The sequence below is a fragment of the Eubalaena glacialis genome, chromosome 7 (assembly GCF_028564815.1).
Source record: "Eubalaena glacialis isolate mEubGla1 chromosome 7, mEubGla1.1.hap2.+ XY, whole genome shotgun sequence".
NCBI lineage: Eukaryota > Metazoa > Chordata > Mammalia > Artiodactyla > Balaenidae > Eubalaena > Eubalaena glacialis.
Genome location: NC_083722.1, coordinates 57,704,880 through 57,726,530, shown reverse-complemented (window position 1 = coordinate 57,726,530; position 21,651 = coordinate 57,704,880). Strand labels below are relative to the sequence as shown.

Here is a 21,651-nt window from a genome sequence, read left to right as displayed (position 1 = left end):
CCGCTCTGCCAGGTGTCCTGAGGTTGGCAATGAATGCATCATGATTGCAGAGCCTGATACTGCTCAAAAGAAGCACAATCTGTCTCCTCTTGTGTTAACTCCATGGAAATCCATGAAAATCTGAATCACTATGTAGCTGATATATACAGAGAGAGAGAGAGAGAGCCAGAACGAGAGGAAGAGACAGAGACAGAGAGACACACAGAGAGAAACACAGACACCGAGAGAGAGACAAACAGAGATGGTGTGACTGTGAGAACCAAGGCTATGGTCTGCTTGAGAGTTATATTTCACACCATAAATGAACAAAGTTGTACTATGGCATGAATATCTGGCAAAAATATTGTGGAAATTAACATGCACACACATGTAAACAGGTACATACACCTTTCACAAACATCTATGCGGAATGAAAGAAAGAGAGCAAGGGGATGTTCAAATGTGTGAGTATTTCCTAATTCTAGAGTTGGGATAATAACTCTAAGAAAAGTGGAAAATGTCAATGACTAATCAACAAATTGTAAGAGCAATTTTAAGGCATATTTCCTAAGAAAACTTACCATTAAGTAAAAACCAGAAACAAAAAGAAACCAAAAACAAACGAAAACCCCTCTCACTTTTACTGGAGACTAGGACTGCTGCCAAAGCATCTGGATCGCATACTAATCTGTGTCAGGTAACAGGATTTCAAATGTTGTAGAGTCCAGATGAAGAACTCATCTACTTCTAAAGGACTTTGGTTCACACCTAAAATAACTCTGCATACGTTTATCAATGAGATTTGCTAATAAGAAACTGCATATGTATTAAAATACAAGTGTTAATCTCTTTTTTCTGGTTTATAATTTTAGCTCATCAAAGTCCACATGCCCTTTGGTAGAAACTTCCAGGCAATAATTAATTATGTTGTTTAAAACATTATTGGCTGTTTTGGGTATCTTAAGTTGTGAAGATTAGAATCCCATTAGCAAAATCATCAAGTGAAAAATACATAACTCTATTTGATTTGCTATACAGAGATTCCATGATGAATAATTAAAGCATCCCCACCAGGACTTCTGGTTTCAGATGGCAGAATGAAGCATGATTTCAAAATCTTCCTTCCCGCAAGCCTAATTATAGTAAGTAAAGGAAGAAAAAAAATGCCCAGCTGCAGTCAAGCAAAAAAAGAAGCTGGTGGCCACTTAAGAAATAAATGCTCCTATGAATCTATACTCCTTAATCGACACAAAAAAGGCACAGTTCAAGTCCAATATTGATGCTTAAATAACCTGAACAATAGAAATATCTGCTTTCTTTATACCAACTCAAATGCATGTACGCGTGTGCGCGCGCACACACACACACACACACACACACACACAGAGTCGAACGCTGTCATCACTGTTGATAGGGTAAAAAGAATCAGTTGCATTTAATCGAGAATATAACAAGAATGTGCTATAATTTTAAACTGCTTTGTAGGTATTAGATAATACAATCAGATAAGAGAAAGAAAAAATTATAAAAATAGGATATCAAGAGACATGTTTATCATTAATCTTAGGTAATGTGATTATGCTTCAAGGAAATATTAATTTAAAAATATATTAGGAACACTAGGAGAATTCTGTAAGAGAGTGATATGTAAAGTTATAATCTAAATGTAGAAAATATAATGAAGAGATAAATCAATTTTTAATAGTAAACAAAAATATTAAATACTTGGTATAAATCTAAAAGAAATCCACATTGCTTACGTGAAGAAAATTTAAAATTCTACTACATACCATGGCAAATTTGGTGAGTGAATAGATATGCTATGAACTATAAAAGGAAGACAGGATAGTATAAAAAGGTCAAATTGTTCAAAATTAATCTATAAATACAAATGAGTCCCCCAAAATACCCATAAAACACTGTGACACATGTTTGTGAAAATGAACAAAATGTTTATCTCAAAGAAAAGACATAAAAACTTGAAGAAAATTTTTGAAAATGAAGATTAAAGAAAGGAGAATAGATCTAAATGGTATACAATTAATTACAAAATAATAATTACTAAAATTGTTTTGGGGAGAAAAAATGGACTTATAGTACATGGAATAAAATTAGAAGAATTCAGAAATATAGCAAAAACATATGGAAATAAAATCCATGGTACAACTAAATTTCAGATCCCTGTGGAAAGAAGAATTATTCAATAATTAATGTTGGGACTGTAGATACAGTTGATTGGATTTTTAAAATTACATATATGAACTATAATGTATATATGTGTATATATATCATAAACATGAACGTATGTGTGTATATGCATATGTGTTTGTGTATTTTACCCCTTACACTAGAATATAAAAATAAATTCAAAAGGTCTAGAAGAAAGTATGGATGAATTTATTCATAATATTTTAGTGGGAAAGCTATTTTAAGGAGGTCTAAAAACCTAGAAGGCTCAAAAGAAAAAAATGTTAGATTTTATACACACGTATTTTAAACTTTTGTACGGCAACAATATCATGAAATCAAAATGCAGAAAAGAAATTGGGGAGAATATATGTGCTACGTCAGATAAAATGTTATTTTCTTAATTTATACAGAACTCAAAAAAGTCAGTAAAAAGATATACAATCTAAAATAAAAATCTGTAAAACAAAGAGTAAGTTTCTAGAAAAATATACAAATGATGGATAAAGGCGATCTAAGCTCCTTCATAATGAAAGAAATGTATAAAAAAATGAAGTTGCATATTTCACAGTTCAGATTGGCAAAAATTTGGAAGTTCAGCAGTCCAAATGCTAGAGAGGTTATGAGAAAAAGCAGATGCTACTGGTTAAAATATAAATGTATGGATCATTTCTTACAGGCAAGTTGGCAATCTCTGAAATAGAAGAAACCTCAGGGTTCCTGTGCTCTAGTGTTGAGACTTAGGAATTTATTACAAGGTTCATAAAGATATATGTATAATAATGTTCATCACATCATTGTTTGTATTAGCAATGAAAGCAGTCATCAAGAATGCACTGATTGACAACATTTTGGTACCCAGATTACAAGGAATGTACTATTGCTATTAACAAGGATGAGGTAGAGCTGTAGGAGAGAAAGAAAAGGTGAAGAAATGAGGGAAAGAAGAAGCAGCTGGTATCTACATATCTCTAATGATAACTTTATATACATATATGCAAATATAAATATGTACACTTTAAATTCTCTAGAAGAACAGGCAAGAACTCTTAGAAGTGCATAGTTAGATTTGGAAAGAGGAAACAGGACACAGGAGAGAAGATGTTCACTTTTCCTTTCATAGCTTTCCATCCTATTAAAATTTTCTTAACATGCACTTATATTTTGGTTTTATTTTGTTTGGTTTTTTTTTGTCAAAAGGCATTATCTGTGCAGTAGATTATGGACCATTTTTTGTTTTCTCTTTAAATTCCTTAATATTAAACACACTACTTAATATTATGTTTGAAGTTTATTCTCCAAATAATCAATAACCATCCGAATGAAACTAAGCTGCTCCACATGTGTGATGTTGATTAAGGCTCATCCTAGGCAACCACCTTGTCCTAGAGCAGACCGTGAGATTTGTTCTATGCGTCTTCATGGCCTCTGTACCATCTACTACACTGCCTTGCAGATATAAGATGCTCATGCAATTTTGTCAAATGAAGACATTTTAAGAATGTATTAAGTTTTCATTTATTCTATATGTGGTCAATTAACTGAAATCTACCTATAGAATTTTCTGTTCCATGAATCCAGACCTGGAAACATCTGTAAGTAAATTGGTAATCTCCAGAGTGAATCAGTCCTAAAACAATCTGTTCAATTTATAAAAACAAAACAAATAATCAACAGTGTTAATGAATAGGAACACGCATCCCTTAATTCTGAGCCACAATTTTATAATGACAATTTTTAAAATTCCTTTACTTTCAAAAATGTTTAAAATGAACTGTTAGAGTTATATGAGTAAATAGGGATTCATTGGATGGCTTCACAAAGAGAGAATGGAATAAGAAGTTTTAAAAGCTATTAGAATTTAAATTATTTGTAATGGTATGTTAAATAATTTTTTTTTAGAATCTGAAAAAGAGCAGATATATATATACATATAACTGAATCACATTGCTGTACAGGAGAAACTAACACAACACTGTAAATCAACTATACTCCAATATAAAATAAAAATTAAATTAAAAAAAAACTACCACAAAAAAATAAGGTACAAGGATATATTGTACAACATGGGGGCTATAGCAAATATCTTATAATAACTATAAATGGAACATAACCTTTAAAAATTGTGAATCACTATACTGTACACCTGTTACATATGATATTATACATCAACTATACTTCAGTAAAAAATAAATTTAAAGAGAAAAATTATATTCTTGTAAAACCGAGGTACGAAGATAAAATAGATAGCAGACCGCTGAGCAAGTTGTAATAACATTTGTAAAATGTCAGAGCAGGGCATCCCTGGTGGTACAGTGGTTAAGAATCCGCCTGCCAATGCAGGGGACATGGGTTCAAGCCCTGGTCCGGGAAGATCTCACATGCCGCGGAGCAACTAAGCCCGTGTGCCACAACTACTGAGCCTGTGCTCTAGAGCTCATGAGCCACAACTGCTGAGCCCATGTGCCAAAAGTACTGAAGCCCATGTGCCTAGAGCCCATGCTCTGCAACAAGAGAAGCCACCTCAACGAGAAACCTGCGCACCACAACAAAAGAGTAGCCCCTGCTGCCACAACTAGAGAAAGCCCGCGCACAGCAATGAAGACCCAACGCAGCCAAAAATAAATAAATAAATAAATAAATTTATATAAAAAAAGAAATGTCAGAGCAGAATGACAGGAAGCTGGTTAGATGGGCTTAAATGTACATTGAGTGTTAAAAAATGGTGCGGGCCCAGGAAACTGAGATGGAAGAAGGACATGCGAGAAGATGTGTTTGGAGAAAGTAGTTCTGTGCTAACCCCTCAACTCAAGCAGAGAGAGGAGCCTCAGAAGCACCCATCAAGGGCTGAGTGCATTGGCTCTGAGTTAACAGGGCCAGAAGGACTGTGCTTGGTCCCTACTTAGAAAATGGAGAAAGTGAACAGCTGGTAAGCTGCTTTGGGTGCAGATTAAAGGGGGGGGAGGTCTGGGGGTGGCCTTGCATACTCAGACTTTGTTGGAGCCAAGGATGCCTGTCTTCCCTGGACAAGATGTGGGTTACAGAGGAGAGGGGGACAGAGCCAGGTGCAAGCATTTCTGTCTCCTGTCCAAGCTGGGCAGGCTGCACCTCCAGGGGCTGAGCTGGGAGCACAGGGCTAGAGAATAATGATCATCAGTGTCACAGTTGGGCTTTCAGACATTCATGGTAGAGGCCTCTGAAGATACTAAGAATGTTCCCAAGAAAGAAAGAGACTTGGGAAGAGAATGCAGAGCCATCTCACGACAGAGGTCAAGTGAGAACTTCTCTGTCTTTCTCACCCACCTTTCCCTCTCACGCTGACACCACCAGGGTCAGGGCAGCAAGGATCTGCTGGAGGGAAAGACAGACAGACACACGGTGCCTCCTTCTTTACTCTGAAGAGTCCATTCCACTACAGACTTGAGCTGGAGTAAGGGATGCAATCAAATGTGAATCTACATTTTTATTAAAGATTAATTATTGGGTGGGAACTATATATTCTAATTTCTGAATCAAGCCTCAATTTGCTAAAATCCATCCCACATCCCTGTGACCTTACTGAATAAGGAGGAAACTGGAGCTCAGAGAGTTTAAGATTTTTTTGCCAATTACTCTTCAACTGACTAATAAAAAGCTGAGACTCTCAACTGCATTTCCATTATTGTATGGAACCCCTTTTAAAAAATAAAGAGTGATTTGATTTGACCTTTTTTTTAGCTTTTTTTTAAACCAATCTGTATCTTTTTCTTTTTTTTTAATTTAATTTTTATTTTATATTGGAGTATAGTTGATTTACAACGTTGTGTTAGTTTCAGGTGTACAGCTAAGTGATTCAGTTATACATATACATATATCCATTCTTTTTAAGAATCTGACCTTTTTTTTAAATGAGTGGAGTCAACAGTGAAAAGTTCCCATGGCCTGAGGGCCACCACAAATATGTGGCGCTGTAATAAAGCCTGTTGATGAAGTGCATAAATTAACTTTCATTTTCTGGAGACAGTAAATGCAGTGTTTTGTCTGAATATATGCACCATGAACAATGCAGCGTTTTATAGCATTCCTTCTATGCATAACCCCACTTGCATATTATTAATATTTCCTGACTAGATTAAAAGTCTTAGAGATGATTTTGCCTGAAATGTTTTAGTTCAATGCCCCCTTGGGGGAATTATTTTCAGCCTTAATTAACTTAATTGACAAGGCAACCAAGAGAATTAAAATGAGAGAAAAACAAGAATATTGAGAAAAAAAAATAAGGTTTCCCACTTTATTTATAAAGAGCCCCTGAAACTCAGTGTGTAGCAAGAACGTGCAAATCTGGAATGTTCACTTATTACTGAGTTCATTACCATTTCATGTACTTGGTCAACCTTACCCTGTGCAGTTATGTTCTTTCCTGAAATGTTTTGAATAGGCTATTATTACGACCACCAATCTAAACTTTTTTTAAAGCCAGTATCATCTAAAATAAATGCCTCTGTGCTTCACATCGCTAGCAATTTTTATCATAAAAGTATGCATTCCCTCCCTCTTAAGGGTGGCCGTCACAATGGGTTTTGTTTGGAGAAATAAACTGAAAATTTAATTCTGTCCCCACCCTGCACTCCTCCCAAAGTAAAGCATCTGAATTGTAATTCCAGCCAGTCTCCCTTCAGACCTTGGTTCATGAATTTCAGAGGTAAAATGGTCACAGCCTTGGGAACTGTGTGGAATCCGCATAATTTACTATTTCCTGTGATTCATCAAAATGCCATTCTTCCCAAGAGGCCATTTTTTTCCCCCATCGTGGACACACACGTACACTCACACACAAACATACCATAGATAACTTTAATTATCAAGAATATACAAATAGACTATAATTTAAAAGGATTACAAGTGTGTTTAGTTACATTAAATTAAAACAAACAGATCCCTAAACCACTCTTTCTCCTATGAATTTTTGTCTGCATTCTGCGAGTAACAAATAGAACCCATTTATTAAGTATCTTTAAAAATTACAGACCTGGAGTGAGTGGACTTACCTACATTTACTTGTCACTTGGAGAACACGAACTTGCATTCAACTTGAAAGTGCTAGAAAGTTGACCTATGCTTTATAAAAATTCTCAAACACTTTTAGATCTTACTTTAAAAAGAAAACGAAGTAAACTACAGGAGTCGGCATGATGATTACGGCCTCCATCCTCATTTTCCATTCTCTCACTGGCGTCCAGAGTCCTCATATTTCCTCTTGGGCACCAAAGGAATTCCCGACATTCTTGGAGGAACTCCTTTTTCATGTAGCCTAAGGCATTCACTGAAAATCCACCACTAGGCTTTACAGAACCCAAAGAGCAGGAAAGCCTGAATTCTGGTAAGAACTTACTTCTCATGTACTTCTAGTTAGAAAGTTCCAGTCAACAGCTACTGACATGTTATGTTTGAAGCCCCAAAATTCTTTCTGGTAATATTTTCTTCCTGCACGAACAGCACCATCCCCACAGTGTCAAATATCAGCTTTTCTAGAAGCTAAGAATTTTAACTAAGCTATGTGTGCAAAGAGGCCTGAAAATATGGTTCCATTAATGCTTATTAGCAATCCACACACCAATGGGTCTATGATAATTCAGGAGTTCCAAACCCATAAGACTGAACTGCCTTCACCAGAATTCACAGAACGGAAAAGGCCGAAAAAACCAAAGTGTGAACAGAAAGCAAAACTTCATAGTCTTTTCACTTTGCCATATTCAGAAGCACTGCTCTGGCTGCCTCAACACACACACAAATATTGAGCTCCTACTCTGTGTCTTCTGCTGGTGTTTCTGTATTCCATGTACTCCTCTAAAGTAGCAGCAAGTAAATATGTGGTTCTTTTGATTGAAAATTAATTTATATTAACATGGGCCAACTCCAGGTTTACAGATATTCTCTCTGTTTTTGTACCTGTCATCCCAGGCAGCAAATCTGCAAAATGGGCTTGGATGAGAGACCCAAAGACTCACAGAAAAATCACCAGGATAAAAATAACTTATACTTTTTCACTTGTAGCATCCTTTCCATAAAAGAATAACCCAAGTCGAACATACACCTTCATTTTCCCCTCTCTGTATCAAAAAGTTGGTTTCCCCTGGCCACGTGTACAGTCTGCGGGTATGCCCAAACCATGTTTCTCATTAGTTTGAAACACTTCTCTTACTCCAAATTAATCATTTGATTTTGCTGTCAACGCCTGTGTCAAGACTTCCATCAAACCTGTTTCCTTAATGGTCCCCTCTGGCCATGGACTGCCAGCACGTCCCTTAAAACGTCAGACCCACACATATGCCGGATAACACACATTTTCAGGGATATTCTAGTAAGTTGCATTACAGCGTGATGAGCTTTATATTTGGATGAGAAAATCATGCAAGCCAAAAAATGTACAGACAGAAAGGGCTGTCTCTGATGAAAGGGCTTCCTATGGGGAGAGGCATTTTATTCTTTTAGTGGAATCCCCATCAAAGCAAGAGGAGAAACCAAGGTTTTAGATCAAGCTTAGATCAAGCAAGAAAGAGGATGCATGGGAGATAAAATATCCTTCTTCCTCCACAAATGTTAGAATATAGTACTTCCTATTACTAAACATTCCTCAGTCAAGAAAATTTAAATCTATAGCTTTCTGTGATAGAATTAGATAAAGCCATGATTTTCAGGAGACAATTTATCATTCTCAGTCCTTCTGTTCCTCTCACAAGGAAAATTATGGACAGGACTCTCAGGTAGAATTCATTGAACGAAGAATGGAAATTGCTGTCCCTCAGTACATGAGATCATTTACAATCATAAAAGAAGCCTAGATGGATGGGAAGGCCCCAGTCAATAGCTCACTTCCACCATAACTAAGAGGCTGTCCTGGAAGGAAAATAGTGCACCAATGATTTCACTTCAGGTTTTTAACAAGACAAATATCGCTGACATCACATTTGGCTAGATGGTGTTTGCAGGAGGGCTGAAATTCGACATTGGGTAACTAACAATCCTACAGCCCTTTGTGAAAAGACTTCTGGTTGGGGTTGAAGTTCTCAAAGAGAAATCTTCAGGTCCTGGGCTGGGAGTCAGAGACAACAGTCACTGGCGGTGTCTGTATTCTCTTTTCTGGAGAAGCCCCTTATGGGGAGATGGCAAAATAATCTATTTTGTTCATTTCCTCTGTGATTACATGTTGAAAATTTTAAATTATCCTTTTTGGGAAGAGAGAAAGGGAACCACATACATAAAAATTGTTGGCTTAAACTAGTTCCAGAAAAGGTACCAAATACTGGTAGCATACACAAAACAGAAATTTTACCTTTCTAATCAGTAGCCTGCTTGCACATAACAGCTAATTGATTTTGGACTGCATTTAAGACATTGGCCTCAACAAAGGGAATACAGTTTATAGACATGATAGTCCTTATGAAACTAAAAATAGTAGCTCTGGGAACTTGCTCTCTACCAGCAATTCCCAAAAGAAGATTCAGAACTGGTGAACCCAAGCAAAACCAAGGACGATTTCCAGTTGCCCTTGTTTAGTGAAGGGAAAGTTTTTAGGAGACAGTGTCTGTTATACTTTCCAGGAATCAAGCGACTGCTATCGTGTGATAAAACTACTGACCACATTGTATGGTCGAAACTGTTTAGCCTCTGTGGGACCCAGCACAGCACCTGGTCTACAGCATGCCATCAAAAATAATGGATGGATACCATAAAAAAGAATGAAATAATGCCATTTGCAGCAACATGGATAGGCCCAGAGATTATCATACTAAGTGAAGTAATTCAAACAAAGACAAATATCATCTGATATCACTTATATGTGGAATCTAAAAAATTATACAAATGAACTTATTTACAAAGCAGAAATAGGCTCACAGATAGAAAACAAACTTGTGGTTACCAAAGGGGATAGCAGGGGGTGGAGGAGGGGAGAGGGAGTGAGGGATAAATTAGGAGTTTAGGAATAACATATACACACTACTATATATAAAATAGGTAAACAACAAGGTCCTACTATATAGCACAGGGAATTCTATTCAATACCTTGTAATGACGTATAATGGAAAAGAATCTGAAAAAGAATACACATATGTATACATATATATATATATATATGTATGTATATATACCTGAATCGCTTTGCTATACACTTGAAACTAACACATTGTAAATTAACTATACTTCAATATAAAAATAATGGATGGATAAATATAAGAAATGCTTACCTTTACAAATATGACTGAGTTTAGTTTCTTTGCTTTAATAGAAGGAAGGTAGGAAAAGAAGGAGGGAGGGAAGTGGGGAGGAGGGAGGGAGGAGAGAAAAATGTGATCTTCTGTCTGGGATCAGTATAGGTGATATCAATCCCAGCTTTGCCACCCATCCTTTGGGCAAGTCCCTTAGACACATGCCTTCACCATACACACCCCCAGTGAAATAGGAACACTGCTGCCTATGCCTGCAGTGCAGTTCTGAAGCACTGCATCCTTGTTTAGTAAAGAACAAGAACAGTGGAGACAAAGGGACCCACTACTAGTACACACAACTGGGGATGGAGAGGTGGTCCCAGTTCAAATCTGGGCTCTGCCACTTACCAGCCATGACCTTTGGATCAAAGGCAGCAGAGAAATTAAATTTATGCCTCTATAACAGATTCTTTGTTTTGTGAAGGAACCATTAAAATAGAGGTGTTTTCTGAGGGGCAGAGAGTTAGAATCAGCTTTCCTGGTGCTTTCAATTCACCAACATTCCTACCAAGACCTAAGTGCTATTCCAGTGCAGGAAACATCATCTTCTACCTTTGAAGTTATGAAAATTTTTCTGCAATTTGGTATTATATACAAAAGAAAAACTTGCTCATAAGTAAGGGGAACATATGAGCCATCTACTTAAGAGAAACTACAAAATATTAATTATACAGATGTGTAAAATAATTTTCAAGTCTTAAGTTTTATTTTGAAAGTTTCTCAAATTATTCACTCAGACTAAAACAATTAAGATTTTAAATATCATTGTCCTTCTTTGCCTATTAAAGTGGTTTATTTAGACTTAGCTACATTTATCAACGTTGGTATTAGTAGACTTAAGTAGAAAACACATGGTTTCCTCAGGTAATTGGTTGCATTTTTTAAGAGAAACAGAAGTCTCAATACAGCATTATTTATGTCCAGTTCTATAAGATAGTTCACTCAGACCAGAAATCATAACCTCTATTGAATGGACTCACACGTGCTCTTTTTGTTTATATATATTATTCAATACATTATTAGATAAAAACATCAATGCAAGCACATCATTGAATCTAGCTACATATACAGATACAAACTTTTCACCTTTTCAGAAATTGTTTTTCTACTGAATAGCAACTATATAAGAAACCAGTATATGTTTAAACATATACATATATGTTTATGTTTAAACATAAACATATACAGCTTAAAGATATACTATATGACATTCCTCTGATTAGAATTTCAGTCTCCACTTTACACATACCAATAAATCAATTTTTCCACCAGTAAATTAGCCCAACAGAAATTTGTTACTGGCTTCTCAACATTTTCTTCATCTTACAAATTTACAAAATTTAGTAAAATTTTATAGCGAGAAGGGTCTTTGGGGGATTGTCTCCAACTCTTCCTCAAGTGCATGAGCTGTTTCTACAATGTGTGGAAACCTTCCTGATTTAATCACAATTTGTAAATTTTTAATGTACACTTACCTAACTAAGCAACTGGTCAAATTATGAGTAGAACATAATGTTCGATGCTATATTTTTGACAACTACGGAAATAAATTCCTCACACACTTGGTAATACTGAGGCATGGTTAACTGATCCATTATGGTTTTGTAATCTAAATCTTAAATTATTTATTTATTGTACTCTGATCCTTAAAGATAAACTTGAAGAGACATTTTTTTTTCATTGATTCTTAACTTTCAATACCTCAGGCAAATAGACATGAGACAAAAGTGCAGATTAGCAGACAACATTGGGTAATGCACAGGAAGATTAATTTTTGCATATTCCAAATCCAGAAAAGCAACTAGGTAAAAATATAATAAAACCAAGAAAAGATTCACTATTATCTATCCATTGGAAATTGCCTTCAAAGTTGATTTTACAATTGGTCAGCTTTTCAGTATACCAGTGAGTGGTAAAAAGAAGTAGGTCTCAAATCCCCATGGATGAGCTACTAAGTCCTTTGTAAAGAGCACAAGTATCTATTTTCTGTTCACATTTGAAGCCTCCTTTCTAGGAAACAACTCAGAACTCAGCAGAATCTCTTCTCGATTTTTACACATTATTATTGTGGAAATGCATTTCCCTATCACACTGGAATCCTTCAGCTTTCAGCCTTCTCTAGACCCCAGCTACCCCAACTGTATCCCCAGGGATGCAATCTTACCAAACACATGATGTTTTATGAAAATTAAACCAAAGAGGTGAGGTTCCACAGACAAGAAAAAAAATGCCTCTTTGGTTTTAATCCAATTAGCAGTGTTTGGCATGGTCCCTAAAATGAAGAGCTGAGTTCTACATTCTCAGAATGAAAATGACTAGTTTACTTCCTTGTTTAAGGGTAATTATTATTTTAGACGGTCAGAGATGGAAAATCATAATTCTACACTTGTTAAGTAGGTAGAGATTTATAAAGGATCATAAACTACTGAGATAAATGTATCCTGTTACTTGACAGTAGTGACCACAGGAGAAGCCAGGCTGGTCCAGGGACAAGAAACAAGACCCAGGTCACTGGTGCACTGTCCTGGTCTCTGATGGGTTCCTGAACTGAGCAAGTAGCCCTAGCTTCTTGAGCTGTAATAATCTTGTTGATCAAATCAAATAGTTATTACATGGCTTACTTCATATGAAAGACTAGTAATAAAGAAAGATCATAGAATAAACATACTTAGAAAAATTCAAAATGTTTTGCTGAGACTGCAGGGTAATATGGAAAGAACATGGATTTTAAAATTAATACAGATCTGTGCTTTGAACCCTCCAGTGTGTGAAAATGGGCAACATAACTTAATTTTCCTGAATTTTCCTCTACTTGAATGAAGGGTGATAAATCTACAGAGTTGTTAACAATTAAAGGAGAGAATATTTGAAACATTTTGATTGTTTGGTATTTCTTAATATCGCTCTTACGTAATTATTAGTTATCAATTTAATTACATATATTATTAATGAAAGATTTTACTGCTTATTTTTTTACTTTATGTATGCATATGTATAAAAGTGTTGTAGATGGATGGATGGATGCATGCATGATGCATGCACGGAGGGATAGGTAATTTATTTATCTTTCTCTAACAAGCCAATAGGAGTATTGCCAGTGGTCAGCTCTTCCTATTCACTGCAAGAGTGCTGTAGAGCTTATGACAATATCTCACAGGGTGCAAACTAATAAAACATAGAAGAATATGATTAAAAAGCATCAAATAAAGATCACCTTTTATCTATTCAAAAAGGAATTAGCTCAATCTAATTTTTAAAGGATATATATATAAAGGAACAGGATGATCAAAAACACAAAATATATTATATTTGCTACCATTTTTGTTATACCACTGAAACACTGTGATATAATTATCTTGCCAAACCAAAACAACAACAAAACAAAAGCACATAGAAGAAACTGAGATACTTGATATCTCCTAAAAAGTAGAATTGCTTACAAGAGATTTTGTGATAAGACCAGCTTTGCTTTTGATATGATGGATTCAGACAAAAGCCATTCTCTCTTCTAAGGACACAGTTTTGGAACAGAAGAAAATAATTGGTGTTTTGCCAAATCTCCCTAGTACAAACTTGGAATTAATGTTAGAAAGACTACGAAGAAAGGGTAGATTTTGAGACACGTTCAACTTTCAATTTATTTGGCCGTTAAAGAAGGTATTACTCCATTCTCAAAATCCTCCATTAAGTCAAGAGGGAACTTTCAATACACAATGTTGAAAAAAGACTTTACAAAATTGCATTCTGTCATAAGATGGCAGTCCAATGGTGATGCACATTGGTCAAAAAAGAGGGCAAATACTTTGAAAAACTTAATAAAGGAAGACAGTCTCCATGGGCACAAGACTTGTGCACAGGGCTATGACTTAGAAGGACACTGCCTTTGGTTTAATTTTCTGCTGCTGCCATCTAGCAATTCCTAATAATTTCTTAACAAGGGGACTCATATTATCTTTTGCACTGCACCCTTCAAATTATTTAACCAGTCCTGAGGGAAGACAGAGAAACTGCTAAAATCTCTCCTTAGATGGGGCTGAAGTTTCTCTGATCTAGGATTGTTGGAGAACACCGCCTTGATAGAAAAAATCTGTCAGTAAAGACCAGTCCTCAACAAAAACGCAAGACTATGTTTACATCCAGCTCTATCTCATCTTTTTGCACCATTCCCCTGGTGCATCTTCTTAGGGGCTCTTATTTCCCTCCTTCCTGCAACCAACACAATATGCCCCTCACCCCACCCCAGAACATCACCTGAAATCAGAACTCGGCACCATTTTGTGCTTTGCCATCAATAGTTTGTTTATTCTCGAGGCATTTCTACTTCAGGTCTTCCTCGAATTTATTAAAAGTTCTTTCCTCTGAAAGGGAACACTCCTACACTATTGGTGGGAATGTAAATTGGTGCAGCCACTATGGAAACAGTATGGAGGTTCCTCAAAAAACTAAAAATAGAGCTACCATATGATCCGGCAATCCCACTCCTGGGCATATATCCAGACAAAACTATAATTGAAAAAGATACATGCACCCCAGTGTTCACAGCAGCACTATTTACAATAGCCAAGACATGGAAACAACCTAAATGTCCATTGACAGATGAATGGATAAAGACGATATGGTATATATATACAATGGAATATTACTCAACCATAAAAAAGAATGGCATAATGCCATTTACAGCTACATGGATGAACCTAGAGATTATCATACTAAGTGAAGTAAATCAGAAAAAAGAAAGACAAATACCATATGATATCACTTATATGTGGAATCCAAAATAGGACACAAATGAACATATCTATGAAACAGAAACAGACTCACAGACAGAGAGAACAGACTTGTGGTTGCCAAAGGGTAGGGGGTGGGGGAAGGAAGGACTGGGAGTTTGGAGTGATCTAGCAGATGCAAACTATTATATATAGAATGTATAAACAACAAGGTCCTACTGTATAGCACAGGGAACTATATTCAATACCCTGTGATAAACCAGAATGGAAAAGAATATGAAAAAGAATATACATATGTGTATAACTGAATCACTTTGCTGTACAGCAGACATTAACACAATATTGTAAATCAACTATATTTCAATAAAAGTTTTTTTTAAAAGTTATTTTCTCTGTAAAAGAAATTTCTGGCACCTGTGATGTATCAGGAACGTATTATTCTAGATAGGGATTCTTGCGAGAACGCTTGGAATTATAGTTGCAAGGCAACTGCTTACTTAATACCACTGGCCCCCTCACTCGAGACATGTGACTTTCCTGATAACGTCTTGTTCTTTTTTAAAAAGTGATAAGGTTTACTTAAAGCCCGTCTATTTCACAGCGCTGCCAGGAGTTAAATAACAGTCACGCAGCTTTCCGCCCCCCCCCATTGCTTAATAATCATGATTCATGACTCTGCTCTCCAGCCATTTTTGAACAACAAAAGGTCAGAAATTCTGCATCTGTGAGGACCTGCAGTCACTTCCAGGTGCCCCCATCAGCACCTGAAACCAGACAGAACCACAGATCTCTTATCAGGCATGCTCCAGAGCCCTTGCCCCCAAGATGGTTTCATTTGCAAATGCCATTTGTCTTAGTCTTGACTTCTGCCAGACAGAGATAATGAAGTAAATCTAGGGTTAGCAAAAAGGGAATCCAGGTCTAGATCTAGAGAAATGAGGCTTCCCTACTCATCTCCAGAAGAATTATGGCCTGGGCTCTAGAGAAAGCAGGTGTTTCCAACCAACTAACCCCACTCCACACTCCTGCCCAGGAGGGGTCTCAGGCAGAATGAGAGGGCAACAAGAGAGAGAGGATCTCGGAGTCTCCGGGCTTGCAATGGCTGGCCTTGCAGGGGGGCTTGCCAAAAGAGATGCCAGTTAGCGACAAACATGGCAGAGACACAGGAGACACAATCATTTGAAATTTGCAAGGGAAGCACTGGCCAAGAATCATATTGAAATTGATAATGCTGGTCCACTTATCCACAAAGGGGGGACAAAACTGGCTCTAAACTGCATTGGAAGTCCAGCATAATGGCTGATATGGTGGTTGCTTAATAACTCTAGATTTAAAAGGTAGTAATTTATGAAAAAATGAAAACTAAAGTACTTATGTAATAAGAAAGAAAAAAAAGAAGGGAGGGAAGGAGGGAGGGAGGAAAGAAGTAAAAAAGGAAGGAAGGGAAAAAGGCAAGAAGGCAGGAAGGAAGGAAGGAAGGAAGTTAGACCTGTATAACCTGAATAAGTAGACCAGTAGTTTTTAAACATTAACCTGCATAAGCATTACCTGGAGACCTTTTAAAACAGGTTGCTGGGCGCCCTCCCCCCCCCCCACTTCCTGATTCAGTAGGTCTGAGGAGGAGTCTGAGAATTTGCTTTTCTAACCAGTTCCCAGGGTGATCCTGAAGCTCCTGGTCCAGGGACCACACTTTAAGAACCACCACTCTACACCTTTATAGGAAAGATTCTATTCTAATTTACAAAGGACATATTGTTGGGTGGAAGGCAAGCCAATTACTCTTTTTTTGTGCCTCAGTCGATGTCAATCTGCAGAGTACCAAACATTTTATTTGCTTTTATATAACTCACAGATGAAGTATAAAACGTGCTAAGCCTTATTTATGATATTTAAGATGCTGGAATTGATATTTTATAGCTGGACCATAAAAATGAATGCAAATGAAAGACAAAATACATGTGAAGGTTGCTCAAAAAAGCCTAAGGAGGGCCAATCAGGACTCAAAGAAAAGAACACAGACAATACACGTGGATTCTGTTCCACTCCGTCCATTGTTAACTGGCCTTAGGTCTTGGGCCTGTCACTTAGTGCTGTTAGCCTCAATTTTCTCATCTAAAAAATGGGAAGGCCAGAGCAGAAGAACAAAGTTCCCTCCACGTGCACCATTCCAACCTGGGACACCGGCCGTCACTGGAGCTGTTTGTTTTTTCAAATTGCTTGCTCTTTCCTAAAGCACAATGACCAGATACTATTTTGTACCATAAATGTAATTTGGAAAGATCAGTCTTGCCAGACCTGTCCCTTAACTATGCTCCTTGGAACACAAAGCACCAGTAGAGACAAGCAGTGTTGTGAGGTCATTTCGTAATTGTGTCCTAGGTTTATAACGTGGTTTTAGCATCACATCAGTCCTTGGTTCTGTGCAGCTACATATGACATCAGAACACATGTGGAAATCTGAAACAGAATTTTCCCTAGCGTGTCCCTAAAGACTATGGATAACTTGGGCCTCGCAGCAACCGTTTCTCTAAGAAATAATGTTGATCATCTGGGAGAAGTTTTCAACATTTTTTATCAGATATTCCTAAAATCATATGCCGGATTGCTAGAATTTAATCCTGAGATAGCAATGTTTTCATTAATTTATAAACACCTCTGTAAATGTCTATCAACTTTAGATTGAAGTATTTTCCTTAATCATCTCCACAAAATAACAAAAAGGATAGGTGTGGGGGGTTAAGAATCATCAAAGATATTATCTATACTATTGTTCCAGGGTTAATTTTAGAATTTTAAGCATGTTGCCATGAAATTATCATGACAGCATTTTTTAAAAACAGTTTCAGATTTTTCTGAAACTCTGTACATTAAAACACCAAATAGTGTTAGAAGGCTTGGAAAAAGACGGTACGCAGAATTTGAGCTTCATTTTTTTCAAATTATTTAAATATGAATTTGACCAAAAATATCAAGATTTTGCCATTTTTTCCTCTTCTAAGGGTGAACACAAAGGCAAAGTAGAAGGTTTCCGGCCTGGGTTTGAATGTCTGTTAGTATTTATCGGCCAGTTTACCTTTGGTAATTTGCTAAACTTTCTGAGTTTCCGTTTTCTCAAGTTAGAGTAACTGATTACTCAGATATACTAATCCTATAATTTAATCTTTATAGGATTAAATGAGAAGATATATATAAAGTCCCTTTCGTGACGCCTAACTTGTGGTAGTCAATTACTAAATTAGAGGCGTGGTTATTGTTCTTACAAGGGCTCAGCTTTCCTAGAAGGCAAACCTTTGGTTTGGCACCAAAGTCACTGCCATCCAGGACTGTTTGCAGATCAGGCTGTGAACAGAACCTTACAGGCTGGCTGTGTAAAACTACGTAAGAAAAGTCAGCATTGGCATAGGTCAGCAGACCTCGATTGATCATTTTCACTCCTTGAATTAGAGTTTTATGTGAAGGTTGACTTATGGTAACATAAGTGGGGCCTTGATAACAAACATATTTACTATATAATATTTCAGATCAGAAAGCATCCTTGAGCAGAATAAGTTGTACACAAAAGTACATCAACTCTTAAGCCTGTGAAAATTAACAGAAAGCCTGTTTCCAACTGTGCTTACCCCACAAGACATGAAGAAAATGTCAAAATATTTTTTCCTACTTGTTGGAGCACTATTTTTAGATGGTTTTTGAATAGAGAACACATATTTGTTAAAGACGCCGAATTCATTCCAGATGGAGGCTTCACTGTGAAGTGATGGGCTGCAAAGAGCTGGTTTTCCTTTGTTAAGAAAAACCAGAAAGACTGATCAGCTGAAAAATTCAGGTTGGCCAACCCAGGACTGAGAATGTCCATGAATATTTTATAATCATTTTTCATACGTTTAGAACAGAGCTCCCTTCAAAAAGAAAACACAAAATCAAAGACAGGGAGGGAGGAGTTAGAGGAAGGGAGAAAGGAAGGGGGAGTCGAAGGCAGGAGAAAGGGAGGGAGAGGGAGAGGGAGGGAGAGAGGGAGAGAGAGAGAGAGGGAGGGAGGGAGGGAGAGAAAGAGAGAGAGGGAGGGAGGGAGGGAGAGAGGGAGGGAGAGAGAGAGAGAGAGAGAGAGAAGGAGGGAGAGAGAGAGGGAGAAAGAGAGAGAGGGAGAAAGAGAGAGAGAGGGAGGGAGAGAGAGAGGGAGGAAGGGAGGGAGAAAGAGAGGGAGGGAGAGAGAGAGGGAGGGAGGGAGAGAGAGAGAGAGAAAGAAGGAGGGAGAGAGAGAGGGAGAAAGAGAGAGGGAGGGAGGGAGAGAGATAGGGAGGGAGAGAGAGAGGGAGGAAGAGAGAGGGAGGGAGAGAGAGAGGGAGAAAGAGAGAGAGAAGGAGGGAGAGAGAGAGAGGGAGGGAGAGAGAGAGAGAGGGAGAGAGAGATAGGGAGAAAGAGAGAGAGGGAGGGAGAGAGATGGAGGGAGGGAGAGAGAGAGAAGAAGAGAGAAAGAGAGGGAGAGAGAGAGATAGAGGGAGGAAGGGAGAGAAGGAGAGAGGGAGGGAGAGAAGGAGGGAGAGAGAGAGGGAGGGAAAGGGAGAGAGAGAGAGAGAAGGAGAGAGGGAGAGAGGGAGGGAGGGAGGGAGAGAGAGAGAGAACTTCAGGGCTTTGTGGTCTAATCTACCTTCATTTAAACCCTTCCCGGTGAAAACGCATCTCTCTGTCGATCTCTGGGATGGTGACTGCCCCACTGGGGCTTTGGAATGCTCACACTTCAGACGTGACAGGCGCTGTACAATGGGCAGTCCCAGAGTTACGAGTTTCTCCCACATACCAAATACATGAAGTAGCCCTGGAGTGCTTGGAAGAGCTTTGGCTCGGGGCCACCCTGTAACAAGAACTTGCTTGGCAAAGAGCTGCTTGAAACACATTTGCTGTGTGTATATCTGGAGCCATTTCTTTCCCTTCCAGCCCCTTGAAACTGACATGGGTGGGCCAGTTCTCTGAGGACGTCCACCACTGAACAAAAAGCAAAAGCCTGACTTTCTAGAATTTGCCCCATGGGCTGTGTCCACAATTTCTGCTAACCGATTCTCCTGCTTTCCATGCCCACATGCCTTATAGGTGTACATCCCACATTTTCCACCGTGGGGAGCTGAGCCTTGAAATATTATATTAGTAAGCATTCTCGTAGGGAATTAAATCAAAACCAGGAAGCAGGCAAATACTGTCGGCTCTATCACAAACCTGGCAAAAAAGGAAGAATGAAAACACCTACGACACCCATAGTGGAGTCTCACTGCAGCCATGAACCCTTTAAAAAATGCCAAACATAACTTAGAAGCCGACTCACTCTCCAGTATGTTAACAGCAAGAAAGGCGGACCTACAGTCAGGAGGATAATGCCTGCTATTAAAACATAACTGATGAATGTTACAAAAAGAGTATTTGTCATCAAACAATGCTTCCATTGTAAAACAATTTCACCCTATGCATGAAAGATTCCAAACGCTAGTACAGCATTCAATTTGATACTGGAGCTTTATCATATTATTTCATGCGAAGAAGACTTATATACTCAATCTGTCTGACAGCTTTGCATATAAAGAACAGTTTCTGCATGACAAATGTGGCAAGCTTATTAAGTTACCAACACACTGCCAAGCCATATTATCTCAGCGACAGCAGACCCCAAATATTTTCAAGTGATTTTTTAAAGGGGCAATGTGGGAAAGCCAGGACAACCACATGTTCTGACTTTAATAAAAGTCACAATTGCAAGAACATTTACCTTATATCTAATTAGAAAAATCATCCATAAGCCTCATTGAGCCCATATTTATTCTGTCACAGACTTTAATTTTTTGAGGTAGTTGGAAATATTAGTTTTTGATTTATCATTTACTGCCTCACAGTTGCAAAACAAAAAAAGCTATTAAACTGGATATAAAAACAGACCACTTTTTCTTAAAAATAGAGACATAAGGGACTTTACAAACATTCTCGTATGATGGGAAAAAACAAACTATTAAATAATGCAAAAGATTACTTTAAGAGTGTACGTAATCAAAATTGGGAATAGAAAGTAATTCAAGCATCGCTTCTTGCCCTTTTGGCTAAGATCAAGTGTAGAAAGTAATTTAAGCAGACTAGCCTCCTAATTTCCTCATATTCTTGAAGACACATTTACACTCAATCTGGATATGAACTAAAAACACTAAGTTATATTTGTATTGCAAACAGGAATTGTAAAAAGCTTAATCATGTATAATGAAAACAAAAAGATAACAACTAGGACTCTACTATTAATATCATTAACTAGTTCCACTAATAAGCATTTGCTAGGTGTCAGGTACTAAGCTAAGAAATTTAGACACAATTTTTTTTTTCATTCTCATATCAACTCTCTAATTCAGTGCCATTGTACAGATGAGGGGAAAAAAAAAAAAACCCCATAAACTATACAACTTGCCTAAGGCCATCAGGCTACAAGCAAACCCGAGTCCCTCTGATTCCCGAAGCACTGACCTCGTAACTACTCTTTTACT

General features: G+C 37.5%; 1 protein-coding gene across 10 annotated transcripts in view; it reads right to left on the bottom strand.

Moving 5' to 3' along the window:
- The window catches only part of RBMS3 (RNA binding motif single stranded interacting protein 3), a 718,572-nt gene that overhangs the window by 631,386 nt on the left and 65,535 nt on the right, over positions 1-21,651 (bottom strand). Inside the window, exon 1 of one of the 10 annotated variants that reach the window (XM_061195222.1) lies at positions 7,194-7,257. The exons of the other annotated variants lie outside the window; for them this stretch is intronic. The gene's annotated coding sequence lies outside the window, so the exon portion shown is untranslated. Of the gene's footprint in view, positions 1-7,193; positions 7,258-21,651 lie in introns of those variants that run through there. 10 annotated transcript variants of the gene reach the window in all.